Source organism: Culex pipiens, chromosome 2, assembly GCF_016801865.2.
Source record: "Culex pipiens pallens isolate TS chromosome 2, TS_CPP_V2, whole genome shotgun sequence".
NCBI classification, from domain to species: Eukaryota; Metazoa; Arthropoda; class Insecta; order Diptera; family Culicidae; genus Culex; species Culex pipiens.
The window spans coordinates 203697137-203709538 of record NC_068938.1 but is presented as its reverse complement, the minus strand read 5'-3'; the positions used below and the strand labels follow the sequence as shown (position 1 = coordinate 203709538).

The window sequence follows — 12402 nt, the reverse complement described above, 5'->3', positions numbered from 1 at the left end:
CCATCCGCAGATTAGGTGACATTCAACTTCTAACTTCTTTGCGCACACGTCAATCGACGGCCGGTGACAGAGACCTTGGACGGTTGACCAACAGGTGCCCTCTTGGTGGTTCTGCAATCCGATCAAAGTTGGCCGAGCATGATTTATGGTGGAAAATGTGTCCTAGCCCGGGCCGTCGGTACGACAGAGAGACACTCTGTGCAATTAGAGTGCTTTTTGGGGGCGGACAGAAGTCGGACTCAACGGCGGTTAAACTTGTGAATTTCTTTAAAACTTAATAAATAAAAGTTATGAGAAAAAATACACGATAAAAAATTTTGAATTTCCTAAACATCTTAAGAAGTAATATTTTAAAAGCAATTTAACCCGAAAATCATGCAAATTTCACCCAGTGTGTAACAACCACAGTGCAATAATCCAATAAATTATAAATCGTAAACGAGGCGGAACGTGAAAACAACCACAATTCATAGCCCTACGAGCAGCCAGGCCAGGAGATAGTACGTACCCGGGGTCCGGATCCGCCGGCTAAAAACCTGTGGAGGGCCCCCGCGGGAAATGTGCCAGGCAATAAAGCTGGCCGTAAATCACAAACCTATGGCAAACAGATTAGATTGGGTGGAGCCAGGCTTGTCGGTAGAGGGTCGTGGGATATTTGTTATAGGTTGCAGTACGGAATTTTTCAGGAAAATGTTTATTCAAACTGTGAATTGGAAGAGTTTACAAAAACAGACCAAAACAAGTACTAAAGTACAAAGTGGGCCAAACTTTCAACTAAATCTCAACCAAAACCATTTACGTCAACGGCCAAACATGCCCGGAGGGGGGGGGGGGGGGGCGCCACAAAGTGTCACACTTTACGAGCAGCACCTGAGGACCTTTACGACCACTTCTGCGAGCTTCTGCAGACGGCTGGAAATCTAATCTCTTCGTGAGTCATGTAAAACTGCCCGTTCGAGATGTGCTTCAAAGGTGCGGGTGTTGACCATTTCTTAAACTGCAGGTCGTGAACGCGCGGTTTCCTTGAACATTTCGTTCCGTCAAAATGCGGAAACACCACAACTCAAAAGCACTTGCGATCCAAGTGTGCGTTGAGACACCCTCACCACACCATTAGGCCCGTCGTGGGTCACTTGGATCGTGGCTCGCGTGGTGACCCTGTCGAAGGTTCAGGGTGCGTTGCGTCGTGGCGGCGCACCTTCACCACGATTGACGAATCAATTGATGACGGCGGGGTCATGCCCCATACGGTGACGGTGGTCGCTACTGTTGAAAGGTGACCGCTGACGGAAGATGATGGACTGTGCATGATTATGATGGATGGTTTATGTAGCAAATTGGGGTATTGAGGTTCAACTTTTCACCATTTTCAGCTTTTTCTGCTTTTTCTGCTTTTTCTGCTTTTTCTGCTTTTTCTGCTTTTCCTGCTTTTTCTGCTTTTCCGCTTTTCTGCTTTTTCAGCTTTTTTTACCTTTTCTGCTATTTCTGCTGTTTCTGCTTTTTCTGCTTTTTCTGCTTTTTCTGCCTTTTCTGCTTTTCCAGCTTTTTAAGTTTTTTCAGCTTTATCAGCTTTTTCAACTTTTTCAACTTTTTCAACTTTTTCAATTTTTTTAACTTTTTCAGCTTTTTCGGCTTTTTCAGCTTTTCAGCTTTTTCAGCTTCTTCAGCTTTTTCAGCTTTTTCAGCTTTTTCAGCCTTTTCAGCTTTTTCAGCTTTTTCAGCTTTTTCTACTTTTTCTGAATTTTCTGCGTTTTCTGCTTTTTCAGCTTTTTCAACCTTTTCTGCTTTTTCTGATTTTCTGCTTTTTCAGCTTTTTCTGCTTTTTCAGCTTTTTCAGCCTTTTCAGCTTTTTCAGCTTTTTCAGCTTTTACAGCTTTTTCAGCTTTTTCAGCTATTTCTGCATCTTCTGCATTTTCTGCATTTTCTGCTTTTTCTGCTTTTTCTGCTTTTTCTGCTTTTTCTGCTTTTTCAGCTTTTTCAGCTTTTTCTGCTTTTTCTGCTTTTTCTGATTTTTCAGCTCTTTCAGCTTTTTCTTCTTTTTCTTCTTTTTTTGCTTTTTCTACTTTTTCTGAATTTTCTGCGTTTTCTGCTTTTTCAGCTTTTTCAACCTTTTCTGCTTTTTCTGATTTTCTGCTTTTTCAGCTTTTTCTGCTTTTTCAGCTTTTTCAGCTTTTTCAGCTTTTCAGCTTTTTCAGCTTTTCAGCTTTTTCAGCTTTTTCAGCTTTTTCAGCCTTTTCAGCTTTTTCAGCTTTTTCAGCTTTTACAGCTTTTTCAGCTTTTTCATCTATTTCTGCATCTTCTGCATTTTCTGCATTTTCTGCTTTTTCTGCTTTTTCTGCTTTTTCTGCTTTTTCTGCTTTTTCTGCTTTTTCAGCTTTTTCTGCTTTTTCAGCTTTTTCTGCTTTTTCTGCTTTTCTGATTTTTCAGCTCTTTCAGCTTTTTCAGATTTTTCTTCTTTTTCTTCTTTTTCAGCTGTTTCAGCTTCTTCAGCTTTTCCAGCTTTTTCAGCCTTTTCAGCTTTTTCAGCTTTTTCAGCTTTTTCAGCTTTTTCAGCTTTTTCAGCTTTTTCAGCTTTTTCAGCTTTTCAGCTTTTTCAGCTTTTTCAGCTTTTTCAGCTTTTTCAGCTTTTTCAGCTTTTTCAGCTTTTTCAGCTTTTTCAGCTTTTTCAGCTTTTTCAGCTTTTTCAGCTTTTTCAGCTTTTTCAACTTTTTCAGCTTTTTCAGGTTTTTCAGCTTTTTCAGCTTTTTCAGCTTTTTCAGCCTGTTCTGCTTTTTCTGCTTTTTCAGCTTTTCTGCTTTTTCTGACTTTTCTGCTTTTTCTGCTTTTTCTGCTTTTACTGTTTTTTATGCTTTTTCTGCTTTTTCTGCTATTTCTGCTTATTCTTTTTATCTGCTATTTCTGCTTTTTCTGCTTTTCCTGCTCTTTCTGCATTTTCTGCTTTTTCTTGTTATCTGCTATTTCTGCTTTTTCTTTTTATCTGCTATTTCTGCCTTTTCTGCTTTTTCTGCTTTTCAGCTTTTTCAGCTTTTTCAGCTTTTTCAGCTTTTTCAGCTTTTTCAGCTTTTTCAGCTTTTTCAGCTGTTTCAGCTTTTTCAGCTTTTTCAGCTTTTTCAGCTTTTTCAACTTTTTCAGCTTTTTCAGGTTTTTCAGCTTTTTCAGCTTTTTCAGCTTTTTCAGCCTGTTCTGCTTTTTCTGCTTTTTCAGCTTTTCTGCTTTTTCTGACTTTTCTGCTTTTTCTGCTTTTTCTGCTTTTTCTGCTTTTACTGTTTTTTATGCTTTTTCTGCTTTTTCTGCTATTTATGCTTATTCTTTTTATCTGCTATTTCTGCTTTTTCTGCTTTTCCTGCTCTTTCTGCATTTTCTGCTTTTTCTTGTTTTCTGCTATTTCTGCTTTTTCTTTTTATCTGCTATTTCTGCCTTTTCTGCTTTTTCTGCTTTTCCTGCTCTTTCTGCTTTTTCTGCTTTTCCTGCTTTCCTGCTATTTCTGTTTTATCTGCTTTGTCTCTTTTTTCTGCTTTTCAGCTTATAAACTTTTTCAGATTTTTCAGCTTTTTTGCTTTTTGCTTTTTGCTTTTTGCTTTTTGCTTTTTGCTTTTTGCTTTTTGCTTTTTGCTTTTTGCTTTTTGCTTTTTGCTTTTTGCTTTTTGCTTTTTGCTTTTTGCTTTTTGCTTTTTGCTTTTTGCTTTTTGCTTTTTGCTTTTTGCTTTTTGCTTTTTGCTTTTTGCTTTTTGCTTTTTGCTTTTTGCTTTTTGCTTTTTGCTTTTTGCTTTTTGCTTTTTGCTTTTTGCTTTTTGCTTTTTGCTTTTTGCTTTTTGCTTTTTGCTTTTTGCTTTTTGCTTTTTGCTTTTTGCTTTTTGCTTTTTGCTTTTTGCTTTTTGCTTTTTGCTTTTTGCTTTTTGCTTTTTGCTTTTTGCTTTTTGCTTTTTGCTTTTTGCTTTTTGCTTTTTGCTTTTTGCTTTTTGCTTTTTGCTTTTTGCTTTTTGCTTTTTGCTTTTTGCTTTTTGCTTTTTGCTTTTTGCTTTTTGCTTTTTGCTTTTTGCTTTTTGCTTTTTGCTTTTTGCTTTTTGCTTTTTGCTTTTTGCTTTTTGCTTTTTGCTTATGAAATCAATTCTGCTTTGTCACTATCCCTTTCTGATGTCGTGAACCATCAAAGAGTAAAATTAATTAATTAATATGAGTGCATCAATATTTATGAAACTCGAGCCGATCAGGGCATCAGAACACAATTTTCAATCATTGCACTTCTGCTGGTCAAAGGTGGTGCTCAATATCATACACATTATTGCAGCATGTTTTTTTTTTCAATATTTTCTCTCTCTTGAACGTTCGACAGACTTGTCACATCATGATTGCGAGGGTTTGTTCATTTATCAACATTTTAACCAGATGCCGTTCCGATCGATCGAAGCTGCCACTAATGGGCTTGGTTTGGATTTAATTGAATTTATTGCACTTCCTTAGTACTTGTTTTTTATTTTGCAATCTCCAGATGCTAATTGATGGAAGCAGCCCACAGCCACAGCTCGCAAGTTCTTCCGGTACTGTGGCGATGTGTTTTAGTTTTAGATTTCGCTAATCTCGCGCCGGATTTGCATGCAACGGTGTCGAAAAATTTGCATAAACTCGTGTGCGTGTGAGTGCTTGTGACACTGCCTGCTAACGAGCCGCGTGACAGTTGTCTAATGGTCAGATGTAATTGAAGGTTGGGGTGCGTTTGTAATGATTTTGATTTCGCAATGCTGACGAGTGGTCGATTTCCTGATGATTTGTTGGGTTCGAGGCAAATTGGCTTTATCGAAAAAAATGGGTTTCATAAGCTATGCTTGAAATGCTAATCAGTATTGTGGTTTTTATTGAATCTACTTATCTAATGAGAATATTTGTTTCCCCACATGAATGCTTTTTTTAGCCGTCATGATCAGTGTTAAACTTCGAAACAGTATCAAAAAGTTTACAGAAGCAGACTTACAATTCGAGTTAATCTATGAATTTAATATAATCTACAGCAATAAAAATGCAACAAATAAATTATAATAACTGATAATAATAACTTGACTCTGAGAGAACCCGATTTTCCAATATTTTTTTTTCACAAGACGCACATCAAATTTAAAATATATTATAACTGGTTCACTCATGCTTAAAACAAATATCAACTGAGGAAAATTAACATGAAATTATTTTCATTTAATGGCAAGTCAAATTTCATTGAAATTTAGATTTTTTTGAAAAAATGATTTTTGTCCTGATGACATAAGCTTTGCAAAATATTTGCAACGTCCTAACTCAAACACGGTGAAACTTATCAAAAAATTTGTCATTTTCGATTCAAAATTTGATTCTGCATCTCAAATTGATTTTTGAAATTAAGTTTCACAATAGTTTCGTTTTTTCCGTCATCAATTGTTTATCAAATATTTTAAACTCTTGAACCAGATTTTATACCATCCATAACCCAAGCGCAAAAGATGTCTTTTTTGTTTCCTGAATTGTAGATTTAGCTTCTTAATAATTGCCGATTTAACCAGCGAACTTCAACGATTGAAATTATTTTCAAAATTTGAGAAATCATTTTTAAGGCTGTGTTTAAAGGTTTTGTGTATAGATAGATTTCATAATGATTTAATTTATGTTCAAATAGCAGCAGAATTTTAAATTTGATTTTTAACACTGATCATTTGTCTCAGAAATTACAAAATTTGAATGCAAATGACTAATTTTAATTGTTTATTGAAATCATGTTTTGTTTTTTTAGCATGACGTAGGGTTAGTAAATTTTCACGATTTTGCGGACAACGTGAAATTCCACAATTTCCGTGAAATCCCGTGAAATTGAAAGATTTTCTGAAATCATCTCCCCACTTCAAAATTATCCATATGAATAGGAAAATGATGGGAGGGGGAGTTGGATATTTATGTTAAAAATTTAAATTATCATGGAAAATTGGTACAATCGATTTCAATCTTTGTATTTTGTTAAAATGTAACAAGCAATTTTGATTACTTTTTGCCTCACGGACCCGATCCTGCAATAAAGGGATTGGAAAATTAATCAAACTTTGTTGTAAATTACATTGTGGACATTAGGGGATGAATAAAAACATATTTCGATAGTACCCGTAGTTTTGAAGATACTAACCGTTAATGTGCCAGATAAATTCCGTGTAAAAACAATTTGACTACTATATCATTTTAAGGTTGCATTCCAGAAGCAATTTTAAAATTCAAACGCAGTTTATTCAAGATTAATGACTTTTCATTTGAACAGCTCATTTTTGGAATATTTTCGTTTCGTTCCGTGAAAATCCTACAATTTGACTTGATGGTCCCCGTGAATACTGAAAATTTTCAGCTTGCAAAAGCACACAATTAGGATGTTTAATGTATATTTAAATATCCAAACATCATTCCGCTTGTTTAACAGAAGACTTTAAAGCTTATTTTAGCATTATTCACGCTCCGTGAAATTTTCTATTTTCGAATAGTGGTTACAGTGAAAATTGAATTTTTTGCCTTTCTTACAAAAGAAAGGTTTAAGGTTTGCTTTTGGAAAAACGCTTTTCTCAGAAATCTTAAAAAATTCGTGCACGGCGAGGGTTCGTCCCAGATGCGCTCTTTCGATTAAATTTTGGCCCGGAACCCAGAACTCAAAGTCTGATTTTTGAGAGCTCTTTTTCTGAAATAATTGAGCGATGTCTGTATCCACTCTTAAAAATTTGTGTCTTCCATCATTGAAAAAATCGCTCGTAAAACCCACAATTTTTACATTTCAGATTTGTAGCCGTGGGGTCGGAGACGAACATTTTATTTTTCAATTCACAATTTTCGACCAGTAAATGTGGTCAAAGCCATTTTTAGAGGTATTTTATCCTCTAAAATTAAAATTAAAAGAATTCAGTTTCAAACAAAAGTCCATTCGAAAACATGCGCCATAAATTGCTAAGGCCCAAAATTTGAAGCTTTTCCAAAATGTATTTCCAGAGATATAGCCATAGTAGTGTTTTTCGTTCTATTTTTACTCTATTTTTCCCATTAAATTTTTGGTTTTATACAGAATCATATACTGAACATCAAATTCAAAGTCCCAGCTCGTTCTCGCTCGAAAGATCAACAAGTCGTCAAGTCGAAGCATAAACGCCAGCACATTTACGCTTGCGCGTTTTACGCTGCGCGTGAAAGTGTTCTTTCTGGCTTCTCATAATAGATCGACAAAGTGCAATATCGATACATATTTTTTTAAGTTAATCATAGACTAACATTAAAGACTGAGTACCCTTTATTTTTTTTATTCTAATAATGTCAATCAAATAAGTTTTTCTTAATTAAATATAATCATTTTGCGACCCATAATGTACCCCTGAAATTAAAAAAAAAATGCATTTGAGGTTTAGTCTAAAAAGATTCGAAGCTTTAGGTCAAATTCTCATTGTGTGGTAGCATTATATTTCTGAAAAAAATAATTACACCAATATATTTTTCGGAGTTTTATCATTTTGTAAGAAAGGCTCTATTTCACCTCTAGTCATATTAAATCGGGTTTTAGCGTGAAAATTAACTAATCCTAAGAATGAGGTTTGAAGTCTCCAGCATTACCTCCAAATGGTTTTTTTTTTTCAAAAGAAAAAGTGAGCTCCATTGTTTCTTTTTTTTAAGAGCGAGATTTTCACCAGTGTGTAACAGGTCGCATCGAGGTGCTCTGATTTGGATGAACTCATGCTAACATAATATGAACTTATGCCAAACATGAGCCCTCTACGACAAAGGGATGTGGGGTAAAACGGGCATTGATGTTTGAGGTCCAAAAAACATGAAAAATCATAAAATTGCTCCCATTTGCGTAAAACTTGATCAATTCCAACTCTCTTAGATGCATTCGAAAGGTCTTTTGAAGCACTTTTAAATGTGCTATACACATCTAAGATTGATTTGGCTTTTTCTCATAGCTTTTGCAAATTACTGTTAAAAATTTATTTTTTTTTAACCTTGATATCTTTTTGCAACAGCTTCCAACACCCATACTCCTAGGGATCAAAAGATAGGTAATTTCATGGACTATAAGCCTACGGTATCAACTTTTTGGCCAATCGCAATTTTTCTCATAGATTTACGATTTTTCTTTAACAAACTTTTTACAACGTTAACTTTTGCCCTGTAGCCCAAGAAGACGGCACTTTTTGGGCTCAATTTTTACATATTCGGAATCCTCGGAAAATTCTAGCTTTTCAGTCAGAGATTGTGAACAATTCTGACTTCAAAAAGATTTCTACCAGAAAATGTGCCTGTTTCACAAGCTCTAGTACAAGAAATCTAAAAAAAAGATTTGGCAGAAGAAATGTGAAGGTTCTGGCTTGCAAAACATTCCATACATGATGATGGTAATGTTTGTTGCGTTGTTAAGTGTTTCAAAATGATCAATTGTAAAAGATAAACAAGATCGGATTTATTAATTTGTTTGTAACAGTTTTAAATTATCTTGAAAAACCCTAAGCGTGTAAACCCAAATAAACAACTGCAACAATGAGTTCTCAAATAAATCCTTATTTTTTTTCAGAAAATAAGAGTAACTTAAAGAATATCGAAAAAAATATTGAGTTGAACGATCAGAAAAGTTGAGCTCCTAAAATTCTCGTGGGAACCACCAGCAAAGCCCTGTTGGAAAAAAGTGAGGAAATCCTCACCGTCGTCACCGTTTCCGTAATTGATCTTCTCGAACCAACTAAGTTGTGCAAATGCTTTAACCGCCACAAGTTTCACGACCTAAAAAAATCTGGTCAACAAGAGGTAGCCGCGTTCATTTCGTGTACTTAGTGTCTTACACTTTGGCATCTCTATCCACTCGCTGCGAGTGCTTGCAAATGGATTTGGACAGGTTGAACCTAAAGCTGCGGTGGCCGAGGTTTAAACTGGATGGGGATATGTTTGTTGGTGCCCAAATTGGAACAACGACAACGAACGGCGCAAAAGTGTTGGAAAATTTCACAATTCGCAATACTTTGCCAAACTGAGGCTTGACATTCAGTACAGAGAGTTAAGGATTTTTAGTCCATGGATCGAATGTAAATAATTTCTTCATTAATGAACACATTATTCTCCACGAGAAAATTCTACAAAATTTCAATAAAAAATCCAAGATGGAAATTAAAATCATAATAAAATTTCACAGTGGAATCCCTCTTTTTATTTTATAAAATTTACTACAATACTAAAATTTACTAAAATAATGATAAGCTGAAGACGAAGTCAGTACAACTTCAGTAGCTGGAGCCTAAGTTGGAGTAGGAATCACATTAAAAGTTACCAAACTCCACAACCTTTAAATAGTGTCAAATCCATTAGACGACGATTACTTAAAGTCAGTTTCTAAAATCAAACACCCTCTGTAATTTTTATGGTTAAAGTTAGCTCATAGTTCAAGAACCCCACAAAAAATGCCTCCCGTATGATTTAAACAGTTTCACTTGTTAACGGTTTTCTAAGGTTGCCAAACAAGAAACTGCAGGAACTAGGACCAACCAAGAGTGAGCAAAAATGGCGCAAGACCCTGCGCGCGAGAGACCTTTGGAGCTGCCTAGAATCGAACATAATGGGTCACTGGGCAAAATCTGATCTCGAAGCCAAAAGCTGTATCTCGCACTCTTTGTGTTGAGGTAGCTTGAATCGCAAATTTGTTCAACAGGTTCGGCAAACTCCCTCGCCCGGTCGAAAACCCAGATAAGCCTAATTCATTTTTCCTGAAACTGCTTTGAAAAGGGTGTGTGTGCGAATGCTTAAAAACATTGTCAGGTTGAGATTATCTTGGCACTTGGTGTACTTCTGGTGTACTCTGAATCTAAGGCGCTGGCGAAGCTAGATGGCAGAATTCGAAACTAATAGAGGGTGCATTGTGTTTGAATTAATGACTGTTTTCAGAGTGCTTAAGGGGTTCGATTAGATGGGAGCCTTGGAAGGTGAGTTTTACTGCTTAATAGAATGAAATTTTATAAGTGGAAAATAATATTTGTGTTCGATCGATTAGGGCGGCTATTAAACGGGTAAGTGGATAAATTGCTGAAGGCACGGCCTAGCTGTTCAAGTGACCTTTGTGCAAATAGGTTCAATGGCCTATTAAAATGGTACTTAATTAAGGAAAAAGGAATCAATTTCATCGACAGTGAAACCTCTATCGTTCTTAATTTTAGTGATTCTCTCCATTTACGCAAATCGACTTTTATTTTTTGATGAATCTACGAAACTTTAATTTCGTCATTTTGCATAAAAAATAGGAACACGAAAAACAAAATATCTGATTTTTTTTACCCTTTATTACTAAAAGTTGAATTCACAAAATACGTATTTTTAAATGACGGAGCAAAACAGGGTTCCAGAGAAAAAAAAATTTAAAAAATTTAATTAGCCAAAAATATTTAGAATATGGTCAAAATAAATTGAACTGATTTTTTTTAAATGAACAGCATGCGAAAAATATTTCTGAAAAAATGAAAAAATGTTTTACAATTTTACTTAAGACCTAACAATCAATTCGAATCGAAGAGTTTTTTTAAAGAACCACCAAATTAGTCTGTAATTCGTCAGCTGTGTGCTATCTTGTGACAACGACCATTTAGTACTTTTCGAGAAAATCGATTTTTAAAGTTTGTTGGTAAATAATTTCAAATTCATGAATGATAGAGCCAAACTTTTTGAAGCAATTGGTTCGTATACTATCGCTTAACAAACGCTCCAAGTTTCAACTAATTTGGTTACACCAGTTAAAAGATACAGTAAATTATGTAAACAAAAATCTAAAAAGCACGTGTCACAAGTGTGTTTCGAAAGTAAAATTGTACTACGTATCACAAGTGTGCACAGAATTCCCATACAAACTAAAATAGACTTAAATCAATAGTTTAACCGACTTAATCAGTATATTTTCAGCACAAAAGATTGCATTGCCTTTAGAAAGTGTGTATCAACATAAATTTGTGAAAAACAAGAAAATTTTTCCACATTTTCCAACAACATGTATGACATGTCACAAGTGTGCACGATCATTTTGATGATAAAATGGTCTATGTCACAAGTGTGTATTGCGATATCCGGGAAACGGAAGCGAGTTTCCAAAATCGGGATAAAGCATCTTGTAGTGTTTGTTAAGTATAGCAAAACGTCATCATTACCTCATTTTCGACCAAAATGGTCTATGTCACAAGATAGCACACAGCTGACGAATTATTAACTGACGATATCTTGAAAATTTTTGGTTCGATTTTCAATATATAAAAATTAAGCAATTGTGATGTTTTGTTAAAAAATCATAAAATCGTAAAATCATAAAATCATAAAATCATAAAATCATAAAATCATAAAATCATAAAATCATAAAATCATAAAATCATAAAATCATAAAATCATAAAATCGTAAAATCATAAAATCATAAAATCAAAATATCATAAAATCATAAAATCATAAAATCATAAAATCATAAAATCATAAAATCATAAAATCATAAAATCATAAAATCATAAAATCATAAAATCATAAAATCATAAAATCATAAAATCATAAAATCATAAAATCATAAAATCATAAAATCATAAAATCATAAAATCATAAAATCATAAAATCATAAAATCATAAAATCATAAAATCATAAAATCATAAAATCATAAAATCATAAAATCATAAAATCATAAAATCATAAAATCATAAAATCATAAAATCATAAAATCATAAAATCATAAAATCATAAAATCATAAAATCATAAAATCATAAAATCATAAAATCATAAAATCATAAAATCATAAAATCATAAAATCATAAAATCATAAAATCATAAAATCATAAAATCATAAAATCATAAAATCATAAAATCATAAAATCATAAAATCATAAAATCATAAAATCATAAAATCATAAAATCATAAAATCATAAAATCATAAAATCATAAAATCATAAAATCATAAAATCATAAAATCATTAAATCATTAAATCATAAAATCATTAAATCATTAAATCATAAAATCATAAAATCATAAATTCATAAAATCATAAAATCATAAAATCATAAAATCATAAAATCATAAAATCATAAAATCATAAAATCATAAAATCATAAAATCATAAAATCATAAAATCATAAAATCATAAAATCATAAAATCATAAAATCATAAAATCATAAAATCATAAAATCATAAAATCATAAAATCATAAAATCATAAAATCATAAAATCATAAAATCATAAAATCATAAAATCATAAAATCATAAAATCATAAAATCATAAAATCATAAAATCATAAAATCATAAAATCATTAAATCATTAAATCATTAAATCATTAAATCATTAAATCATTAAATCATTAAATCATTAAAACATTAAAACATTAAATCATATAATATTGTTATTGTTTTTGTTTTTG

General features: G+C 33.1%; 1 protein-coding gene across 3 annotated transcripts in view; it reads left to right on the top strand.

The window, feature by feature from the left end:
• The window catches only part of LOC120429552 (tetraspanin-2A), a 215985-nt gene that overhangs the window by 144347 nt on the left and 59236 nt on the right, over positions 1 to 12402 (top strand). The gene's annotated exons all lie outside the window — the stretch shown is intronic.